The sequence below is a fragment of the Macaca fascicularis genome, chromosome 3, assembly GCF_037993035.2.
Source record: "Macaca fascicularis isolate 582-1 chromosome 3, T2T-MFA8v1.1".
Lineage (NCBI taxonomy): Eukaryota > Metazoa > Chordata > Mammalia > Primates > Cercopithecidae > Macaca > Macaca fascicularis.
In genome coordinates, this window is record NC_088377.1 from 53,185,186 (window position 1) to 53,209,010 (window position 23,825).

Below are 23,825 nucleotides of genomic sequence, written 5' to 3' on the forward strand. Positions count from 1 at the left end.
CCCTTTAATAAACTGCGAGGAGTGGGCATGGTTTGAGGAGCAGGGCTGGCTTTGAGGGTGGTGTGGGAGTGCCCTCCGATCCCATACCTTTGGAATTATTTTGTTGCAGGGAACAGGAACCTCCTTCAATTAGGTTAAGTGAAAAGGGACTTAAGAGTAGAGAACAGAGAATTTGTGCAGCAAACAATTGCAGGCGACCTGGCCCCCCGGGACCCCGGAAGCTGGCAGGCAGCTCCTCCTCTGGCTTTCCTCTCTGTGGACTGCGGTTTCATTTTCTCGGCCTCTCTCAGCGCATCCATCCTGTCTCCTTCTCCTTTCCCCTACGGGCTCCGTCTCCTTGGGTTGTGAGCGTGGCTGTGTTGAACGGGGCTGTAGCCTGAGTCCACGGGACCTCCCAATGGGGGTCTCCTTCATCTTGGGGTGCAGAGAGACACTGATTAGTCCAGCCTGGATATGGAAGCCCACCCGCCTCTGCTGGGCTGGTGGGGGGCAGGCCACGTGGTCTCTGGGGCTGGGGGTTGAAAACGGGGCTGGCACAGCTGGGATAATTGGTTGGCTGCATTGATGATGAAAGTTGTGTGCTAGGTGAGGACCAGCGAAGCTGGGCATTCAGGGAGCTCATGAGCTGATGGAGGAGGCAGACCCATGGTCAATTAGCCATTGTGCCACCGGATGTGGGACTGATCAGTTGCAGCGTGATTTGTTGAAAGAAACCAGAGTGCACTGATCAGGCCCGTGTGGGGAGGAGAGGACAGGTGCGATGGCCAGGGCTGCCTGCGACGGGCTTCCCCTAGCCCTGCCCTGGGACAGGAGGAGGCTCTCTCCTTTCAGGACCTGGAGATGTAGGTCCGACCGGCAGTGTAGGACTTGAGCTTTTTTTTTTTTTTTTTTTCTTGAGACGGAGTTTCGCTCTTGTTGCCCAGGCTGGAGTGCAATGGTGTGATCTCAGCTCACTGCAACCTCTGCCTCCTGGGTTCAAGTAATTCTCCTGCCTCAGCCTCCTGAGTAGCTGGGATTATAGGCACGTGCAACCACGCCTGGCTAATTTTTGTATTTTTAGTAGAGACGGGGTTTCACCATGTTGGCCAGGCTGGTCTCGAGCCCCTGACCTCAAGTGATCTGCCCGCCTCGGCCTCCCGAAGTGCTGGGATGACAGGCATGAGCCACCGTGCCCAGCCAGACCCGAGCTTTTGAGCCTCCTGACCTGGCTCTTCTCACTGGGCTGCAAGGCTAGTCACAACGGAACCAGTAATACAAAACTCGTGTTTGCAGAGGAAAATGCTTCAAAATGTTAATGAAACGTTTCCCTTCTGAGTAGAAGGCGAAACAGGCCAGATGGCTTTTATTAACGAGGCCTGAATTTAGGACCTTCTCTGCTTAACGGCTTCTGTCTTGACGGAGTGTTTCTTGCTCCATGGCTGGGATCATACCTTCCACTCTAGCCTGAGCCCTGAGCGACACCCGCTCCCGATTCATTTCCCTCCTTTGCCTTTTCCGCCCCTTGGGATGAGAGGGTGGAATTTCCGGCTCACCAGGAGAAGGGCCTGCTTTTTCAGCGTCGCCCCCACCACCCTGAGGTCTCAAGCTGGTCTGCCCTTACCTGCAGTTAAACCTGGCTGATTCTGGCCAGCTCCTTTTGGGGGTGCTCTAGCCCCTGCCCACCCCACAGTGTGCAGCATTGAGCTTCCAGAAGCTTTTACTAAATTGGGAAGACATCCGCCCTGCTTCCTGACAATGTAAACAATACTAGCGCTTTCCAGAAACATTTCAAGGCCAGACACTTTGATGCCTAGTGGAGCTGTTGGCTGGGCAACGGTTGCATATTGATCTGAAGGTTATGCTGGGAGGCCGGGCTGTGGTGTGTTGGGTGGGGTAGTCTGGAGGGCTTCCTGGAGGAATAGAACTGGGGCTAGGGGCTGGGCGTGGTGGCTCACGCCTGTAATCCCAGCACTTTGGGAGGCCGAGGCTGGCGGATCACGAAGTCAAGAGTTCGAGACCAGCCTAACCAACATAGTGAAACCCCGTCTCTACTGAAAATGCAAAAGTTAGCTGGGCGTAGTGGCGTGCGCCTGTAATCCCAGCTACTTGGGAGGCTGGGGCAGGAGAATCGCTTGAACCTGGGAGGCGGAGGTTGCAGTGAGCCGATGTGGCACCACTGCATTCCAGCCTGGGCGACAGGGCGAGACTCCGTCTCAAAAAAAAAAAAAAAAAAAAAAGAACTGGGGCTAGGTTTTGTTTTGGTTTGTTTTGAGACAGGGCCTGGCTCTGTCAACCAGGCTGGAGTGCAGTGGCGTGATCTCAGCTCACTGCAGCTTCGACCTCCCAGCCATCTTCCCACCTTAGCCTCTCCAGTAGCTGTGACTACAGGCGCATGTCACCATGCCCAGCTAATTTTTATATTTTTCTGTAGACAGGGTTTCACCGTGTTGCCCAGGGTGGTCTCACACCCCTGAGATCAAGGGATCCTCCCACCTTGGCGTCCCAAAGTGCTAGGATTATAGGTGTGAGCCACTGCATCAAGTGGCGGCTGAGTTTTGAAGGGTAGGTGGGCTTGAGGCAGTTAAGGAGGGCATTCATGATGGGGGCAAAAGAAGAAAAGTCGAGAATGGAGCAGCAGGGAGTAGAGTGTCTGTCTGGGGGCTCAGTGAAGAACCCACTATTCTCCCACGTTGAGTGTGAAGTTGGGGGAGTTATACTGGCGGCAGGGAGAAGTAATGTTGGGCGTCTGGGTTTTTTGCCACCTTGTACCTTTCTGCTTCTGCTAGGCTGTTCCCTTTTGTAATGTAGGCTGTTCCCTGCACAAACCCATTCCTTCCCTCCCTCCCTCTCTCCCTCCCTTCCTTCCTTCTTTCTTTCTTTCTTTCTTTTTTTTTTTTTTTTTGAGATGGAGTCTCGCTCTGTAGCCCAGGCTGGAGTGCAGTGGCCGGAACTCAGCTCACTGCAAGCTCCGCCTCCCGGGTTTACGCCATTCTCCTGTCTCAGCCTCCTGAGTAGCTGGGACTACAGGCACCCGCCACCTCGCCCGGCTAGTTTTTTGTATTTTTTAGTAGAGACGGGGTTTCACCGTGTTAGCCAGGATGGTCTCGATCTCCTGACCTAGTGATCCGCCCGTCTCGGCCTCCCAAAGTGCTGGGATTACAGGCTTGAGCCACCGCGCCCGGCCTCTTTCTTTCTTTCTTTTTTGAGATGGAGTCTTGCACTGTCGCCCAGGCTGGAGTGCAATGGCGTGATCTCGGCTCACTGCAACCTCCGCCTCCTGGGTTCAAGCAATTCTCCCACCTCAGCCTCCCGAGTAGCTGGGATTACAGGTGCCTGCCACCACGCCCAGCTAATTTTTTGTATTTTTAGTAGAGATGGGGTTTCACCGTGTTGGCCAGGCTGGTCTTGAACTCCTGACCTCGTGATCCGTGCGCCTTGGCCTCCCAAAGTGCTGGGATTACAGGTGTGAGCCCCCGCGCCCAGCCCATTCGTTTCTTTACTTTGCTCACATTCAGCTTCTTTGGAGCCAGGGACCACAGAGGAGGAGTTGGAAGATGTCTGAAAGGGGCTTGTGTGTTCCTGGTTTGATTCCAGAAAGGACTTGAGGTGATTTACAATGATAAACACAGTCTAACCTGATTAAAAGTAAATGAGAAAATTAGGCCAGGAATCAGGGCTCATGCCTGTAATCCCAGCACTTTGGGAGGCCAAGGAGGGAGAATTGCTTGAGCCTAGGAGTTTGAGACCAGCCTGGGCAACAGAGCAAGACCTCATCTCTACAGAAAATTAAAAAACTTAGCTGGGTGTGGTCCCAGCTACTTGGGATACTGAGGCAGGAGGATTTCTTGAACCCAGGAGTTTGAATCTGCAGTGAGCTATGATCGTGCCACTGCACTCCAGCCTGGACGACAGAGTGAAACCCTGTCTCAGAAAAAAAGAAGAGGAAAAAAAAGTTTTTATAGAGGTAATCAAGTTCAAATGAGGTCATTTGGGCCCTCATCCAATATGACTGGTGTCCTCGTCCAATATGAGCACTGTCCTTGTAAGTAAAGGACATTTGGACACAGGCATGTTCAGAGGGAAGACCACATGAGGACCCAGGGAAAAGACAGCCATCTCCACGCCAAGGAGAGAGGCCTCCAAAAAAAACAACCCTGCTGTGCCCAGTGCTGTGGTTCACGCCTGTAATCCCAGCACTTTGGGAGGCTGAGGTGGGCGGATCATGAGGTCAGGAGTTCAAGACCAGCCTGGCCAACATGGTGAAACACTGTCTCTACTAAAAATACAAAAATTAGCCAGGTGTAGTGGCGCACACCTGTAATCCTAGATACTCGGGAGGCTGAGGCAGGAGAATCACTTGAATCTGGGAGACGGAGGCTGCAGTAAACTGAGATTGCCACACTGCACTCCAGCCTGAGCAACAGAGCAAGACTCTGAAAAAAATGGAAAAAAAAAAAAGGGCCAGGCACGGTGGCTCACGCCTGTAATCCCAGCACTTTGGGAGGCCGAGGCGGGCAGATCACGAGGTCAGGAGTTCCAGACCAGCTTGGCCAATATGGCAAAACCCCGTTTCTACTAAAAAGATAAAAAATTAGCCAGGTGTAGTGGCGCACACCTGTAGTCCCAGCTACCCGGGAGGCTGAGGCAGGAGAATTACTTGAACCCGGGAAGCGGAGCTTGCAGTGAGCCGAGATCATGTCATTGCACTCCAGCCTGGATGACGGAGTGAAACCCTGTCTCAGAAAGAAAAGAAAAAGCCTGAGTGAGACTTTGTCTCAAAAAAAAAAAAAAAAAAAGCGAAAGAAACCAACCCTGCTGGCACCTTGACCTTGGACTTTTTCAGCCTCCATAGCTGTGACCCCTACATCTCTGTTGTTTAAGCCACCTAGTCTGTGGTCCTTTGTGATGACAGCCGTAGCAGACTAATACAGTCCCTAAGACCAGCATCTGTTGTTCCCTCATGGACACCATCGTCCCCCGTTACTGGCTGATCAGCTGCGGGTTGCCTCTCTGACGCAAGTATCTGGGCTCCTGGCTTGCTGCTCCGTTCCTTCTTCTCAGAGTCTGTGTCCTCAGTCAGCTTGGGTCTGGGGTACGGGGAAAGAGATGCATCTGTACAGCTGCAGAATCCTGGTATGAGCTCAGGAGAGCCTCTAAGAGCAGCTGTGCCAACAAGAGCAGGAACCGGCTGGGTGTGGTGGCTCACACCTGTAATCCTAGCACTTTGGGAGGCCAAGGCGGGAGGATTGCTTGAACTCAGGGGCTTGAGACCAGTCTGGGCAACCTAGCAAGGGCCCATGTCTGCAAAAAAAATAAGCAAAAAATAACTGGACATCATGGCGCCTGCCTGTAGTGCCACTGGGGTGGGAGGAGCTGAGGCAGGAGAATTGCTTGAGCCTGGGAAGTTGAGGTTGCAGTGAGCCCTGATTGTGCTACCACCCTCCAGCCTGGGCGACAGAGTAAGACCCTGTCTCAGAAAAAAACCCAACTGAATAAGAAAACAAGGCCAGGCGCGGTGGCTCATGCTTGTCATCCCAGCACTTTGGGAGGCCGAGGCAGGTGGATCACAAGGTCAGGATATCGAGACCACGGTAAAACCCCGTCTCTACTAAAAATACAAAAAATTAGCCGGGCGCGGTGGCGGGCGCCTGTAGTCCCAGCTACTCAGGAGGTTGAGGCAGGAGAATAGCGTGAACCCGGGAGGCGGAGCTTGCAGCGAGCCGAGATCGCGCCACTGCACTCCAGCCTGGGGGACAGAGCGAGACTCCGTCTCAAAAAAAGAAAACAAAAGCAGGGCCCCCGCTTTGAGAGGAAGCCCCAGCCTCTGTCTACTTGAACCCCTCCAGTGATGGGGGGCTTACTGCCTGTTCCTTTGTTTGTGGGACCTACCCCTGGGAACACTCCATGCCTTGTGTGCTTGGGGGACCAGCCTTTCCAGCACAACCTGTCAGTCAGAATGTTGATCTGCTTCTTTCTGTCCGTCCCAGAGATAGCTCTGAGCAGGCTGGTGAATGTGGCGATGAGGTGTGAACAAGACACTGTAAGAATCCAGCTCGATGTGGGGAGGACGAGAGTAGCAGAGGAGGGCATTTTTTTCTTTTTTTTGAGATGGAGTCTCGCTCTGTCGCCCAGGCTAGAGTGCAGTTGTGCCATCTCGGCTCACTCCAACCTCCACCTCCAGGGCTCAAGCGATCCAGAAGAGGGCATTTTAATGCATTCATATATTCACTAAACATATATTTTTGAGCTCCTGCATGGGCTGGTTGCTGTCCTAGGTACCGAGAGCCCAGCAATGAACAAGATATGGAAAGATCTTGCCCTCCTAAAGCTGCACCCACGGTCTGGTGCAGTGTTCACACCTGCAATCTCAGCGGTTTGGGAGGCCGAGGCAGGATGATCGCTTGAGCCTAGGAGTTCGAGACCAGCCTGGGCAACGTAGTGTGAGACCCCGTCTCTTATTTTTATTTATTTATTTATTTTGAGACACAGTTTCACGCTCTCGCCCAGGCTAGAGTGCAGTAGCGTGATTTCAGCTCACTGTGACCTCCACCTCCTGGGTTCAAGCAATTCTTGTGCCTCAGCCTCTCCAGTAGCTGGGATTACAGGTGCCTGCCACCACACCCAGCTATTTTTTTTTTTTTTTTTTTTGGTATTTTTAGTAGAGACAGGGTTTTGCCATGCTGATCTTGAACTCCTGATCTCAGGTGATCCACCCGCCTCGGCCTCCGAAAGTGCTGGGATTACAGGCATGAGCCACCGCACCTGGCCCCGTCGCTATTTTTATTTTATTTTATTTTATTTTTTATTTTGTTTTGTTTTGTTTGAGACGCAATTTCACTCTGCTGCCCAGGCTGGAGTGCAGTGGCGCGATCTCAGCTCACTGCGGCCTCCGCCTCCTGGGTTCAAGCGATTCTCCTGCCTCAGCCTCCCGAGTAGCTGGGATTACAGGCATGTGCCACCACGCCCGGCTAATTTTTGTATTTTTAGTAGAAATGGGGTTTCACCATGTTGGCCAGGCTGGTCTCGAACTCCTGACTGCAGGTGATCCGCCACCGCCAGCTTCGGCCTCCCAAAGTGCTGGGATTACAGGCGTGGGCCACTGTGCCCAGCCTGTCTCTATTTTTTAAAAAATGTTTAAATAAAAAAGTTGTACCCAGTGAGAGGAAGGGCATTCTAGGAACCCGGCATGGCACGTGTGAAGGCCTGGATATGTGACCTAGTGGATATGAGTGTGGGTGGGTGTCTGTGGCTTTCAGCCAGAATTTGATGACTAACATGCGGTTCCCTTTCTGGAAGCAGCAGAAGAAAAGAACCGATGTTGAGGCCAGGCACGGTGGCTCACACCTGTAATCCCAACACTTTGGGAGCCGAGGCAGGATGATCAGTGGAGCCCCAGAGTTGGAGACCAGCCTGGGCATCTTGGTAAAACCCTGTCTCTATAAAAAATACAAAAATTAGCCGGGTGCAGTGTCTGTAATCCCAGCTACTCAGGAGGCTGAGGTGGGAGGATTGCTTGACCCCCAGGAGTTTGAGGCTGCAGTGAGCTGTGATCATGCCACTGCATTACAGCCTGGGCAGCACAGCAAGACCCTGTCGCAAAAATAAATAAATAAGTAAATAAATAAATAAATAGTAAAGACCCTGCCTTGAAGGCTAATTAGTGACTGTCCTCACCCCTGTGCCACCAAATTAGTTCTGTTCCTCCTCCACCCTCCCTGCCCCTTGTAGTGTGCTGGGCTGCCCCTCAGGGGCATAGTGTGCTCATGGCCTGCTGGGTTCGTCTTTTCTCCAAGACACCACACCCTGGAGTGGACCCTGATTTGCACCCCGTCCCCTCTGGCTGGGGCGGCTTATGCCACTCAGGGACCAGGCCTGAACCTCAGTGGGCTCAGCCTCTTCCCCAACCCTTGCCTGCAGGAGAAGGTATAGGAGTGAGAGAGCAGCACCCTGGGGTGCTGACTTGAGGCCTTCTTCTTCTTCGTGTTTTTTTTTTTTTTTTTTTTTTGAGGCAGAGTTTTGCTCTTGTCACCCAGGCTGAAGTGCAATGGCGCAATCTTGGCTCACCGCATCCTCCACCTCCCGAGTTCAAGCAATTCTCCTGCCTCAGCCTCCCAAGTACCTAGATTATAGGCATGCACCACCATGCCCAGCTAATTTGTATCTTTAGTAGAGACGGTGTTTCTCCATGTTGGTCAGGCTGGTCTCAAACTCCTGACCTCAGGTGATCCACCCGCCTCAGCCTCCCAAAGTGCTGGGATTGCAGGCATGAGCCACTCTGCCCAGCTTTTTAATTTTGTTTTTTAACAGAGTTTTGCTCTTGTTGCCCAGGTTGGAGTACAGTGCTGTGATCTCAGCTCACTGCAACCTCCGCCTCCTGGGTTCAAGCGATTCTCCTGCCTCAGCCTCCCTAGTAGCTGGGATTATAGGCGCGCACCACCACGCCCAGCTAATTTTTGAATTTTTAGTAGAGCTGGGGTTTTGCCAATTTGGCCAGGCTGGTCTCGAACTCCTGACCTCAAATGATTCGCCCGCCTTGGCCTCCCAAAGTGCTGTGATTACAGGCATGAGCTTCCGCGCCCGGCCTCTTCCCACCTTTCGTAGTCTCTGGCGTCTATTACTCCCCTCTGTATTTTCATGTATACGCATTGTTTAACTCCCACTTATAAGTACCATCATGTGGTATTTGATTTTCTGAGTTGTTTCGCTAGGGATAATGGCTCCCAGTTCCATCCATGTTGCTGAAACAGACATGATTTCATTCTTTTTGATGGCTGAGTGGTATTCCGTGGTAGACATATACCACATTTTCTTTATCCAGTCCTCCCCTGACGGACACATGTGTTGATTCCATATCTTTGCTCTCGTGAATTGTGCTGTGATCAACATACCAGTGCAGGTATCCTTTGGACAGAATGAATCATTTTCCTTTGGGTAGATGGCAATTAGTAGGATTGCTGGATAGAAGGCCCATTCTATGTTCAGTTCTTTGAGAAATCTCTGCACCGTTTCCCATAAAGGTACTAATTTGCATTCTTACCAACAGTGTATAAGCGTTCCCTTTTCTCCACATCCTCTCCAACATGCATTGTTTTCAGGCTTTTGAATAATAGCCAGTCTGACTGGCGTAAGATGGTATCTCATTGTGATTTTAATTTGCATGTTCTGATGATCCGTGATGCTGAGCATTTTTTATATGGTTCTTGGCCGCTTGTATGTCTTCTTTTGTATGCACTGTTTTTTTTTTTTTTTTTTTTTTTTGAGACGGAGTCTCGCTCTGTCACCCAGGCTGGAGTGCAGTGGTGGGATCTCAGCTCACTGCAAGCTCCGCCTCCCGGGTTTACACCATTCTCCTGCCTCAGCCTCCCGAGTAGCTGGGACTACAGGCGCCCGCCATCTCGCCCGGCTAATTTTTTGTATTTTTTAGTAGAGACGGGGTTTCACCGTGTTAGCCAGGATGGTCTCGATCTCCTGACCTCGTGATCCACCCGTCTCGGCCTCCCAAAGTGCTGGGATTACAGGCGTGAGCCACCGCGCCCGGCCTATATGCACTGTTTTTATGTCCGACTTCTTTCACTCAAGATTGTAATTGCGAGGTTCTTACATATCATTGCATGCAGTTGGCATTCGTTCATTCTCATTGCTGTATGTTATTCTACTATGCGAACAAACCACAACTTGTTTACTTTTATTATTATTATTATTATTGAGACAGAGTCTCGCTCTTGTCTCCAGGCTGAAGTGCAATAGCATGATCTCGACTCACTGCAACCTCCACCTCCAGCGTTCAAGCAATTCTCCTGCCTCAGCCTCCCGAGTAGCTGGGATTACAGGCACCCACCACAATGCCCGGGTAATTTTTTTTTTTTTTTTTTTTTTTTTTGTATTTTTGGTAGAGACGGGGTTTCACAATGTTGGCCAGGCTGGTCTGAAACTCCTGACCTCAGGTGATCTGCCCACCTCGGCCTCCCGAAGTGCTGGGATTACAGGCATGAGCCACTGTGCCCAGCTTTTTTTTTTTTTTTTTTTTTTGAGACAGAATCTTGCTCTGTTGCTAAGACTGGAGTGCACTGGCGTGATCTCAGCTCACTGCAGCCTCTACCTCGTGGGTTCAAGTGATCCTCCTGCCTCAGGCTCCCAAATAGCTAGGATTACAGGTGCCTGCCACCACGCCAGGCTAATTTTTGTATTTTTAGTAGAGATGGGGTTTCAACATGTTGGCCAAGCTGGTCTCGAACTGCTGGCCTCAAGTGATCCACCCGCCTTGACCTCCCAAAGTGCTGGGATAACAGGCGTGAGCCACCATGCCTGGCCTTATTGACTCATTCTAATGGTGATGGATGTGTGGGTTATTTTCGGTGTTGGACCTTTTTTTATGGCTGGTGGTTCTGAGCATGCCAACTCTCTGTGTGTCCAGCTCTCACAAGACAGATAGGCTGGGCGTTCCCAGGGCCCTGTGGTCCCCAGGCTGTTGGTAGGGCAAGGAAGATGCCTCCTTTATTTTTAACTTTTTTTTATTTTTTAAATTTTTTTGAAACAGAGTCTTACTCTGTCACCCAGGCTGGAGTGCAATGGCATGATATCGGCTCACTGCAACCTCCGCCTCCCTGGTTCAAGCGATTCTCCTGCCTCAGCCTCCCAAGTAGCTGGGATTACAGGTGCACACCACCACGCCCGATTAATTTTTGTATTTTCGTAGAGATGGGGTTTCACCGTGTTGGTCAGCTGGTCTTGAACTCCTGACCTCAGGTGATCTGCACACCTCAGCCTCCCAAAATGCTGGGATTACAGGCGTGAGCCACCACCCCTGACCAGAAGATGCCTTCTCTACAACTGAGGAACCGCAGCCCTGAGCTCGGACATAGTGAGAATGGTAGTGTGTGGGACCAGAACCCGGGCTTCTAGACTCAACCCTTGCTTGTCTCCCAGCTGCAGCTGCCAGAGAAGTTGGGGTTTGACTGGGGCACTTGGCCTAGGTCTGTCCTGCCCTGCTCAGCCCAGGAACGCCGAGCCTTGCGCTGTGTAAACGTGGTCCTCACTATATACTGTGGTCTTGCCAGTTTCATCTCCCTCCCTCCTGTTTGAAGCCACGTGGGCTTGTGGAGCCTGGGTTCCGGCCCCAGATCTGCTGTGATGCTGGGGCAAGGCTCCATCCCCACGCTGGCTCTCGGCTGTCCCCACTATCTGGATGGCCACCAGGCCAATGGGTGTTCTCAGGGCAGCTCAGGATTTATCCCCACCCCGTTCTTCTTGGGGCTCCCCCGTACCCCCACTGCTGGCCAGCAACTGTGTGATTGTTGCCTGCACAGCTGGGGCTGCAGCTCCCTGCGGGCCTGGCAGAGCAAGTGGGAGAAGGCTGACCAAGTATGGGTGGAGACAGCAGCACAGACAGCCGGGCACCCTCCCATCGGCTCTCCCAGACCCGAGGGATAGTGTATATAAGGCTCAGAGCTTTGGCTTCCGCCTGAGAGCCTGCAAGACTCACAGGGAAGGGGCCGTCCAGCCCTGCCCTCTGCTTGCTCTGGCCAGGGAGGATGTGGAGACTCTAGCTTCACCACTGGGTGACCTAAGTCAAGCTTCTCAGATTCCCTGAGCCTTGGGCAAATGCAAACAAAGCCGCGTGGGCTAGATGGGCAGTGGGGCCCGTGGAGCAGGTGAGGTGCCAGCCTGGAGTGGTGTCACACCCAGGACCCCCCACTGGATTCTGCATGGTGCAGGATTGGGGTGGGACTGGCATTCTAGTGCATGTGTGGGCATTGGGGTGCCTGGTAGGGCAGGACTTGGGGAGCCCCCTTCGTGCTCAGAGCAGGGCTCACCATTGGCTCAGAAAGCCTGGCCTAGCAGTCAGCATTTGGGGTCCTCTCTGTTGGGGGCTTGCCTCTTGGTGGGTGTGCAGTGGAGATAATGTTTCCTTCTCCCTCCCCTTGTGTCTCTTATCTTTTTTTTTTTTTTTTTTTTTTTATAAATAGGGTCTTAGGCCAGGTGCGGTGGCTCACGCCTGTAATTCCACCACTTTAGGAGGTGAAGGCGGGTGGATCACCTGAGGTCAGGAGTTCGAGACCAACCTGGCCAACATGGTGAAACCCCGTCTCTATTAAAAATACAAAAATTAGCCAGGTGTGGTGGCGCACTCCTGTAGCGTCAGCTACTTGGGAGGCTGAGGCACTAGAATCGCTTGAACCTGGGAGGCAGAGGTTGCAGTGAGCCGAGATCATGCCACTGCACTCCAGCATGGGTGAGAGAATGAGACTCAGTCTGAAAAGAAAAAGGGTCTTGCTCTGTGGCCCAGGATGGGATTCAGTGGGACAATCATAGCTCACAGCTCACTGCAGCCTCAAACTTCTGGGCTCAAGCAATCCTCCCGCCTTAGACTCCTAAGTAGCTGGGACTACAGGTGTTTGTCACCATGCCTGGTAATTTTTTTTTTTTAATTTTAATTTTTTAGGAGGTGAGGTCTCACTGTGTTGTCCAGGCTGGTCTTGAACTCCTGGCCTCAAGTGATCCTCTTGCCTTGGCATCCCAGAGTGCTAGGATTGCAGGCGTGAGCCACCGTACCTAGCCTATCTTTATTTTTCTTTAAAAAAATGATTAAGAAGCCAGGCACGGTGGCTCACGCCTGTAATCCCAGCACTTTGGGAGGCCAACGCAGGCAGATCACCTGAGGTCAGGAGTTCAAGACCAGCCTGGCCAACATGGTGAAACCCCATTTCTTTTTTTTTTTTTTTTTTTTGAGACTGAGTCTGGCTCTGTCGCCCAGGCTGGAGTGCAGTGGCCGGATCTCAGCTCACTGCAAGCTCCGCCTCCCGGGTTTACGCCATTCTCCTGCCTCAGCCTCCGGAGTAGCTGGGGCCACAGGCGCCCGCCACCTCGCCCGGCTAGTTTTTTGTATTTTTCTTTTTTAGTAGAGACGGGGTTTCACCGTGTTAGCCAGGATGGTCTCGATCTCCTGACCTTGTGATCCGCCCATCTCAGCCTTCCAAAGTGCTGGGATTACAGGCTTGAGCCACCGCGCCCGGCTGAAACCCCATTTCTACAAAAATATAAAAATTATCTGGGCATGATGGCAGGTGCCTGTAATCCCAGCTACTCGGGAGGCTGAGGCAGGAGAATCGCTTGAACCCACGAGGTGGAGGTTGCAGTAAGCTGAGATCACGCCATTGCACTCCAACCTGGACAACAGAGGGAGACTCTGACTCAAAAAAAAAAAAAAAAAAAGATTAAGAAATTTGTTAGATATTCAGAGGAATAGACAGTATACATTGAACATCCATGTGCATCCCATAGGGCTAGGAAACAAACCTTAGAAATATAACAAAGGCTGGGCATGGTGGCTAATGCCTGTAATCCCAGCACTCTGGGAGGCTGAGCCAAGAGGATCGCTTGAAGCCAGGAGTTCAAGACCAGCCTGGGCAACATAGTGAGATCCTGTCTCTACAAAAATTAACCAGATATGGTGGCATACACCTGTGGTTCCAACTACTTGGGAGGTTAAGGAGGGAGGATCACTTGAGTCCAGGAGTTCGAGGCTGCAATGAGCTATGATTGCGTCACTGCACTCCAGCCTGGGCGACAGAGGGAGACCCTGTCTCCAAAAATAAATGAATAAATAAACAAATAAAGTCCCCAGTTACCCCACCCCAGTCCCTTCCCACCACCAAACCACCCCTCCCTGTTCTTACAATGGAGTTCATCCTGTAGGTGCCTCCAGGGCAGGCAGGCCAGTTGCCAGGGAGGGCCCTCTAGGGTAACACCTGTCCCTCCAGTGTACACTCACGTCCCCTGTGCAGACCAGGGGCTCTGCCATCTGTGCCTACCCACCCACTGCTCTGCCCCCTCTCCAACACTTGGCATTGCCAGGCCTTTTGACTTGCCCATTGGATGGGGCACCCTGGGTTTGCCTTTTCCTGGGGAGGCGCAGTGGCTCTCTGTCTCTCAGCTGGTGGGTTGTGCAGCCTGGCCTCCCCCACAAAGGCTGGTCCCATTCCTGCCCACCTATCGTTGGGTGCCCTCAGGTTGGTGCCCTGTGGTTCCTTTAAGTTCTCTGCTGCAGCCCCTACCTTCCCCCGCCTCTCTCCCTGCGTTCCCTCTCTGTCCCAGATCAGGCCACATTTTGTTTGTTTTTGAGATGGAATCTCACTTTGTCGCCCAGGCTGGTGCCCAGGCAATGGCACCATCTTGGCTCACTGCAACCTCCACCTCCTGGGTTCAAGTGATTCTCCTGCCTCAGTCTCCCAAGTAGCTGGGATTACAGGCGCCTGCCACCACGCCCAGCTAATCTTTCCATTTTTAGTAGAGATGGGGTTTCGCCATGTTGGCCAGGCTGGTCTTGAACTCCTGACCTCAGGTGATCCTCCCATCTTGGCCTCCCAAAGTGCTGGGATTACTGACATGAGCCACCACACCCGGCCACATTTTGGGGGTCCGCTTCCATCTCAGCAGCCCCCAGCGGGCCTCTCTCCCTGCACCCCAACCTTACTGCCCCCGCTGGCAGTTCACCATCATCCTCAGCTCCCAGAGTGGTCTTGCTGGCGTGCTTGTCTGATTGTGGGGGACCCCTGGCTTGGAGTCTTTCTGTGGCCCCTCATCCCCTCAGCCTGATTGCTGGGGCACGTCGGGGAGAGCCTGCCTGTCTGTCACACTCTCTAGATGCCCCCCTGCATTCCAGCCTGACCAGATCCTTGGGTGTTGGGTGGACCTGGCAGAGTGTGGTCAGTTTCCCTTGCCGGATCCCAGACCCTCTGCCCCGCAGGTGCTCCCTGCCCAGGCTTCAGGTTACGGGGCCCTTGCTCCTCCGAGAGGTGCTGTTGTGCCTGGTGCCTTAGGGCTTGTGGCGTGTGGGTAGGGACTGTGCTGAGCCTACCTCTGGGGCCTGATTGTGGGGACTGTGGGTTACCCCTCAGGAAGTGTGGGCATGAGCTCCCCAGCTGCCGGGACCCCCGAGGGCCCTGGAGAGAGTGGGGTCTGGTGAAGACTGGATATGACCCACCCCAGCCAGCAGGAGTGTCCCTGCCAAGCACCTGCCCCTCCGGGAGTGAGCCACGTCCGGGGTCTCTGCAGGCGTGCCCACTTCCTGGCTCCCACCTCCCTCACCCCAGGACGAGGCTGGCCCGCCAAACCGAGACGGGCTTTCCACTGCTCCACTTGGCACCCGTCCCTCTCCGCCGGGGCCCTGATTGGCAGAGAGTTCCGAGGCTGCAGCCCGCCACCCCCGGGCAGCTGAAATGGAAGCCATGAAATGCAGCCGGGGCTTGTCTCCGGGAAACGGCAGAGGAGGGTGGCACAAAAGGGGGCCTGTTGGTCTGAATGCCACCCCGCCCTCGCCTGTCCATCCTGTGCACCAGGGCCTCCAGAGTAGTGACAGTCCCCTTCCTGAGCAGCCGGGCACACTCCTGGGGTGTCTTCTCTGCCTCACTCCCAGGTGGTGGTGATACTTGTACTCCATTTTACAGGTAATGAAACTGAGGCTCTCTCTGGGCCAAGGGCTCACAGCCACTCGGGGTAAGTCTGGGGTTTGGAGCTGGGACTGCGCCAGCCTTCCCCACCTCCCACATCAGCCACAGTGTGGCCAGAGGCCAATTTATCATCAAGTCCCAGCGTTTTCCAAGAATCCCTCTCTCTTCCTCTGTCCCACCAGCACAGCTGAGTCACACGAGGGCAGGTGGCCTCCCCCCTCTTCCCGTTCACCATTCTCCCCTCTCCCCTTCCGGGTGCTCCTTGGGGACAGGGGGGCTGCTCCCCCTCTGCACCCTTCTCCCCCTCCCACAGCGAGGGTGGCCGGGCCTGACTGAATGCCGCCTTGGTTCTCCTCTCCTGCCAGCTCTTTGGTTTCCTTTGTGAGCCGTGGCAGGCGGACGCTGTCCCCAGAGGCCAGGGGGCTCACAAATGTTATTCCAGGGCTGGGCTGGGCAGGATGGGAGGTAGGGAAGGGCCAGACCCGGGTCTGATTCCAGGACAGCCACTTAGCAGTGTGTGACTTTGAGTCCCTGAACTTCTCTGCACTCGGGAAGCTCCACCTGTCACAGGACCTCTGCCTTGTCCAGGGGCTGAGGACATGAGACCACATTCGTGCAATGCCTGGTAGACAGTAGATTCGTTTTTTGTTGTTGTTGTTGTTTTGTTTTTTTTTTTGAGACAGAGTCTCGATCTGTCGCCCAGGCTGGAGTGCAATGGCACCATCTCGGCTCACCACAACCTCTGCCTCCTGGGTTCAAGCGATTCTCCTGCCTCAGCCTCCTGAGTAGCTGGGACTAAAGGTGCCCGCCACCATGTCCAGCTAATTTTTTTTTTTTTTGTATTTTTAGTAGAGATGGGGTTTCACTATGTTGGCCAGGCTGGTCTCAAATGCCTGACCTCATGATCCGCCCGCCTCAGCCTCCCAAAGTGCTGGGATTACGGGCATGAGCCACCGCGCCTGGCAATGGTAGGTTCTTCGTACTGGAGGCTGCTGGGGGGTTCGGGAGGGCCAGAGGGCAATTACGGGAGCGTTCCCTGGGAGGAGTGTTTCTGGGGATTTGTGGCCTGGAAGGCCTTTGTCCTCTGGGCCACTGTAGGTTTGCTGTCATGGGAATTCCAGATCATGGCTCTGTGCCAGGCACCATGGCTCAGGCTGGGTTCCCAGAAAGGAGAGACTATGGCCCTGCCTGAAGTTACCTGTGAGCTCCTGGGTGGCATGACGGATAGACAAGAACAGCATACTCTCTTCTCCTGGGCCCCACATGTGATCCTGAGGTCCTGGGAGACTTCCTGGAGGAGGTGGCATCAGGCTAGTTGTCAGTAGGTAATGCAAATAGATGAAGTGAAACAGGTGGGAGAAAAGGCACAGGCGGCCTCTGGGAGGTGGGACAGTGTCAGGCGGGTGATAAGGACCTGCAGGGTCATCTGCAGGAGCCTCCAGTGCCAGGGACAGGGTTCTTATGCCTGGTCTCTGCCTCAGAGGGGATGCTGGCTGGTGGGGAGGCCAGACCAGCTGTGTGATGAGCTGGGCTGATCACCATGAGCCACTCAGACCTGAGTGCTATGTCCTAAGGAGGTGAGAATGGTGTCTTGGACTTCTCACCTCTTGGGTAAGTATCATTCATTCATTCATGATCTGGTTTGTTTATTTCTTTATTTTTATTTATTTATTTTTGAGATGGAGTCTTGCTCTTGTTGCCTAGGCTGGAACGCAGTGGTGTGATCTCGGCTCACTGCAACCTCCGCCTCCCAAGTTCAAGTGATTCTCCTGCCTCAGCCTCCCAAGTAGCTGGAACTACAGGCATGTGCCATCACGCCCAGCTACTTTTTGTATTTTTAGTAGAGACGGGGTTTCACCACGTTAGCCAAGCTGGTCTCAAACTCCTGACCTCCAGTGATCTGCCTGCCTTGGCCTCCCAAAGTGCTGAGATTACAGGCGTGAGCCACCACGCCCAGCCCTTTTTAAAAAATTTTAAAAACTTTTTTAGAGACAGGGTCTCACTCTGTCTCCCAGGCTGGAGTGTGGTGGTGTGATCACAGCTCACTGCAGCCTCAACCTCCCAGGCTGAAGCAATCCTCCCACTTTAGCCTCCCCAGTAGCTGGGACTACAGGCACGCACCACCACACCTGGCTAAATTTTGTATTATTTTGTAGAGACAGATTTTCGCCATGTTGCCTGGGCTGGTCACAAACTCCTGAGCTCCAGCAATTGACCCACCTCTGCCTCCCAAAGTGCTGGGATTACAGGTGTAAGCCACTATGCCCTGCCTCTCCCATCCTAAGTGTATGGTTTGGGCCAGGCATAGTGGCTCACGCCTGTAATCGCAGCACTTTGGGAGGCTGAGGTGGATGGGTCACCTGAGGTCAGGAGTTTGAGACCAACCTGGCCAACATGGTGAAACCCCGTCTCTACTAAAAATTAAGTGTATGGTTTGATGACTTCTAGTATAAACGCAGAGTTGTGCAACTATCACCACACCCCCGTTTTAGGACATTTCTACTACCCAGAAAGTTCTCTGTGCCCATTTGCAGCCAGTCTGTGTTTCCAGGCCTAGGCAACCACTGATCTGCATCCTGTGTGTACAATTTTGAAATTGCATATGAACGGACTCATACAATATGGAGTCCTTCGTGTCTAGTTTCTTCTACTTAGCAAAATGTTTTAAACATTCGTCCGGCCGGGCGTGGTGGCTTACACCTGTAATCCTAGCACTTTGGGAGGCCGAGGCAGGTGAATCACCTGACATCAGGAGTCCGAGGCCAGCCTGGCCAACATAGTGAAACCCTGTCTCTATTAAAAATACAAAAAATTAGCTGGGTGTGGTGGCGGGCACCTGTAATCCCAGCTACTCTGGAGACCGAGGCAGGAGAATCGCTTGAACCCAGGAGATGGAGGTTCCAGTGAGCCAAGATCGCGCCATTGCACTCCAGCCTGGGTAACAGAGCGAGACTCCGTCTCAAAAGAGAAAAAAACAAAAGCATTCATCAACAACTACTGATGTTGCACACATCAGTAGTTCTTTATTGCTGAGAAATATTCTGTTATATAGATAATACCACTTTGGGCCAGGCATCGTGGCTCACACCTTTAATCCCAGCACTTTGGGAGGCTGAGGTGGGGGGAATTGCTTGAGTCCAGGAATTCAAGACCAGCTTGGGCAACGTAGTGAGACCCTGTCTCTACCAAAAAAAAAAAAAAAAAAAAAAATTTAGCCGGGCGTGATGGCACATGCCTGTAGTCCCAGCTACTGGGGAGGCTGAGGTGGGAGGATTGCTTGAGCCCAGGAGGTTGAGGCTGCAGTGAGCCATGATCACGCCACCACACTCCAGCCTGGGTGACAGAGACCTGTCTCTGTTCTAAAATAAAAATGAAGACTGGTCATGGCAGCTCACTCCTATAATCCCAGCACTTTGGTAGACTGAGGCAGGAGGATCCTTTGAGTCCAGGACTAGCTTCGGCAACATATTGAGGCTCCATCTGCAAAAAAATAAAAAGTTAGCTGGGCATGGTGGCACTTGCCTTTGGTCCTAGCTACCCAGGAAGCTGAGGTGGGAGGATCACTTGAACCCAGGAGTTTCCAGTCTGCAGTGAGCCATGATTGCACCACTGCACTCAGCCTGGGTGACAGAGTGAGACCCTGTCTGAAAAGTAAAAATAAAATAAAAAACAGCTGCCCTACTTTTGTTTGTACATGCACTGGTTGATGGAGATTTTACTTTGGTGCTGTTATGAGTAAAACTGGTATAAACACTTGCTTATAAAACTTTCTATGGACACATGTTTTTGCTTCTCTTGGGTGGTTGGGTTATATGGGAGGTATATTTTTAACTTTCTTTTTTTTTTTTGAGACAAGGTCTCACTTTGTCATCCAGGCTAGAGTGCAGTGGCACAGTCTTGGCTCACTGAAATCTCTGCCTTATGGGTTCAAGCAATTATTGTGTCTCAGCCTCCCAAGTAGTTGGGATTATAGGCATGTGCCACCATGTCCTGCTAATTGTTTTTGGATTTTTGGTAGAGATGGGTTTTCGCCATGTTGGTAGAGATGGGTTTTCACCATGTTGCCCAGGCTGGTCTCCAACTCCTGGGCTCAAGTTATCCGCCTACCTCAAGCTCCTATTTTTAACTTTTTTTTTTTTTTTTTTTTTTTGAGATGGAGTCTCCCTCTGTTGCCCAGGCTGGAGTGCTGGAGTACAGTGGTGCAATCTCGGCTCACTGCAAGCTCTGCCTCCCGGGTTCATGCCATCCTCCTGCCTCAGCCTCCCGAGTAGCTGGGACCACAGGCGCCTGCCACCACGCCTGGCTAATTTTTTGTATTTTTAGTAGAGACAGAGTTTCATCGTGTTAGCCAGGATGGTCTCGAACTCCTGACTTCGTGATCTGCCCACCTCGGCCTCCCAAAGTGCTGGGATTACAGGCGTGAGCCGCTGCACTCTGCCACTATTTTTAGCTTTTTAAGAAACTGCCCAACTGTTTTCCAGAGTGATTGTACCTTTTTTTTTTTTTTGTGAGACGGAGTCTCGCTCTGTCTCTGGGGCTGGAGTACAGTGGCCGGATCTCAGCTCACTGCAAGCTCTGCCTCCGGGGTTTACGCCATTCTCCTGCCTCAGCCTCTCGAGTAGCTGGGACTACAGGCGCCCGCCACCTCGCCCGGCTAGTTTTTTTTTTGTATTTTTTAGTAGAGACGGGGTTTCACCGGGTTAGCCAGGATGGTCTTGATCTCCTGACCTCGTGATCCGCCCGTCTCGACCTCCCAAAGTGCTGGGATTACAGGCTTGAGCCACCGCGCCCGGCCTGTACCATTTTTTATTTCCACCAATACTACGAGCATTGCAGTTGTTCTGCGTCCTCATCAGTCCTTGGTATTGTCAGCTTTAAAAACTTTTAGCCATTCCCTTTGGTGGGAAGTGGTATCTCTTGTGGTTTTGATCTGCATTGCCTGGATGAGTAATAATGTTAGTCATCTTTGCATGTGCTTATGGGCTCTTTGTATATCTTCTTTGGTGAAATGTGTATTCAAACCTTTCACCCATTTTTAACTGGGTTGTTGCCTTCTCAGTGAGTTGCAGAGTTCATTCTGTTTCCTGAATACCAGCCCTGGCTGGGCGTGGTGGCTCATGCCTGTAATCCCAGCACTTCCAGAGGCGGAGGCAGGAGGATTGCTTGAGCCCAGGAGTTTGAGACCAGCCTTGACAACGTAGCTAGACCCAGTCTCTATAAAAAAATGAAAAACAATTAGCCAGGTATGGTAGGGTGCACCTGTAGTCCTAGCTACCCAGGAGGCTGAGACAGGAGGATTGCTTGAGCCCAAAAGTTGGAGGTTGCAATGAGCTATGATCATGTCACTGCACTCCAGCCTGGGCGATAGAGCAAGACCACATCTCAAAAATAAAAAATTAAAAAAAAAGAAAAAGTAGCCGGGCGCGGTGGCTCAAGCCTGTAATCCCAGCACTTTGGGAGGCTGAGACGGGCGGATCACAAGGTCAGGAGATCGAGACCATCCTGGCTAACACGGTGAAACCCCGTCTCTACTAAAAAATACAAAAAAAAAAACTAGCCGGGCGAGGTGGCGGGCGCCTGTAGTCCCAGCTACTCGGGAGGCTGAGGCAGGAGAATGGCGTGAACCCGGGAGGCGGAGCTTGCAGTGAGCTGAGATCCGGCCACTGCACTCCAGCCCGGGTGACAGAGCGAGACTCCGTCTCAAAAAAAAAAAAAAAAAAAAAAAAAAAAAAAAAAAAAAAAAAGAAAAAGAAAAAAAGAATGCAAGTATGGGCCGGGTGTGATGGTTCACACCTGTAATCTCAGCACTTTGGGAGGCCGAGGCAGGTGGATTTGAGGGCAGGAGTTCAAGACCAGCCTGGCCAACATGGTGAAACTCCATCTTTACTAAAAATACAAAAATTAGTCAATGGGATGGCAATGAGACACCTGTAGTCCCAGCTACTTGGGAGACTGAAATAGGAGAATCGCTTGAACCTGCGAGGTGGAGGTTGTAGTCTCCAAAAATAAATAAATAAATAAATAAATAAATAAATAAATAAAAGAATGAAAGTCTATTATTAGATACGATTTATAGCTGTTTTCTCTGTGGGAGGGTTTTTGGGCGGAGAAGAGGCCCTGGGCTGGGGGTCAGGAGGGGGAAGGAGTTCCTTGAACCTCATTTGAGTTCCAGCAATGCTCTCTCTTCTCTGCATCTGGAATTCCTAGGTGAGAGGGTCCCCCAGCTGAGCCACGGGAGCAGGAGGTTCATTTGGTCACCCACAAGGTGGGACATTTACTGTCACCAGAGGCCGCCCCCACTCACCTTTGCTGGCGTTGGAGATGCTGACCCAGCCTAACCAAGCTCTCAGAGAGCTGTGCCCAAAGTTGGCTCCCTCATTGAACAAGCCACCAGGAGGGCCAGGTTCTGGGGACCAAGGGAGCAGCCTTGTACCCCAGCATGATCGACTCCCAGTCCCTAGAATTCCCGGGGCACCAAGGGCATTGGAATGTCAGATTTAGCAGGTCCTGAGGGCCAGGGCTGGCAGGCATGCCCAGTGCTCTCGTGGGCACACCAGGGCGTGTCGGCTCCACTGCTGTGTGCCTGGGGGCAGCTCGCTTTCCTCTGCTCTTACAGCTGCCAGGCCGAGGGAGGAGGCGATTCTTCACTCGGATGTGCCAGGACAGGTAGTAGTGTTGCTGACTCATTGGATGTCCTGAGAACACACACACATTCCTGCTGTGAGCATTGTGGGTTGACATCTGTATTCACCAGAACTTTTTTGGAAATGCAAATGACATTGTCCCTCAAATAGGTTTAGAAAAAAAAAAAAGGCCAGGCCCAGTGGCACACGCCTGTAATCCCAGCACTTTGGGAGGCCGAGGCAGGAGGATTGCTTGACCCCCGGAGTTTCAGACCAGCCTGGGCAACATAGTGAGACCCTGTCTCTACAAAAAGCTTGTAAACATAGCTGGGGGGTTGGTAGCATGCACCTGTGGCCCCAGCTACTCGGATGCCTGGGAGGTTGAGGCTGTAGTGAGCTGAAATCGTACCACTGCACTCCAGCCTGGGCAACAGAGTAAGACCCTGTCTAAAAAAAAAAAGAGAGAGAGAGAAAAAAAACAATTGTGAGATTTGTTAGTTGATGTAAACGAAGAGCTCAGCTAGGCACGGTGGCTCAAGCCTGTAATCCCAGCCCTTTGGGAGGCTGAGGAGGGCGCAGATCATGAGGTCGGGAGATCAAGACCATCCTGGATAACACAGTGAAACCCCGTCTCTACTAAAAATACAAAAAATTAGCCGGGCGTGGTGGCGGGTGCCTGTAATCTCAGCTACTCGGGAAGCTGAGGCAGGAGAATGGCATGAACCTGGGAGGCGGAGCTTGCAGTGAGCCGAAATCGCGCCACTGCACTCCAGCCTGGGCAACAGAGCAATACTCCATCTAAAAAAAAAAAAAAAAAAAAAAAAAAAAAAAGAGCTCAAGTGACCAGCTTCAGGCTCAGCTGGATCCAGGCCCTCCTGGGGACTCAGCTCTGCTGTCTCTGTGTTGGCACTGTTCCCTGGCAGGCTCTCCCATGCGGTGACCAGAATGGCTCCTGCAGCTTCTGGCTTGTATCCTACACCCAGGCAGCCCCAGAGCAGGGAGAATTCTTCCTGAAGGTTTCAGCCACAGCCCAGGCTCTGGGACGCCTCACACGATCTTCCCTGATGGCCAGGCCTGTGTTATGCATCCCCTCTAGGAGCGGGAATGAGGTCAACCCACATAAGTCATATGAGTCAAGGATGGGGAAAATACAGACCAGGAGCGGTGGCTCATGCCTGTGATCCCAGCACTTTGGGAAGCCAAGGGGAGGATCGCCTGAGGTCAGCAGTTCGAGACCAGTCTGGCCAAGATGGCAGAAACCCCCTCTCTACTAAAATACAAAAATTAGCTGGGCCTGGTGGCGGGCGCCTGTAGTCTGACCTACTCAGGGGCTGAGGCAAAAGAATTGCTTGGACCCAGGAGATGGAGGGTTGCAGTGAGCCAAGATCATGCAACTGCACTCCAGCCTGGGTGTCAAAGTGACTCTGTCTCCAAAAAAAAAAAGGGGGAAAGAGACTGGCTCACGCCTGTAATCCCCGCATTGTGGGAGGCAGAGGTGGGAGGATCGCTAGAGGTCAGGAGTTCGAGACCAGCCTGGCCAACATGGTGAAACCTCATCTCTACAAAAAATACAAAAATTAGCCAGGCATGGTGGCGGATACCTGTAGTCCCAGCTACTTGGGGGACTGAGGCCGGAGAATCGCTTGAACCCAGGAGGCAGAGGTTGCAGTGAGCTGAGATCGTGATGCTGCACTCCAGCCTGGGCAGCAGAATAAAACCCTGTCTCTAAAAATAATAATAACAACAAAATTAATGGAGAAAAGGTTTCTTCAAA

The 23,825-nt window shown here is 52.4% G+C and overlaps 1 protein-coding gene across 10 annotated transcripts in view; it reads left to right on the forward strand.

Moving 5' to 3' along the window:
- CLIP2 (CAP-Gly domain containing linker protein 2) overlaps positions 1 to 23,825 on the forward strand; it is a 115,066-nt gene that overhangs the window by 3,666 nt on the left and 87,575 nt on the right. For 3 of the 10 annotated variants that reach the window (XM_045389722.3, XM_074034766.1, XM_074034769.1), the window contains exon 2: positions 15,426 to 15,474. The exons of 4 other annotated variants lie outside the window; for them this stretch is intronic. The gene's annotated coding sequence lies outside the window, so the exon portion shown is untranslated. Of the gene's footprint in view, positions 1 to 15,425; positions 15,475 to 15,799; positions 16,397 to 23,825 lie in introns of those variants that run through there. 3 more of the 10 variants (XM_065541816.2, XM_074034765.1, XM_074034767.1) reach the window with 1 other exon arrangement.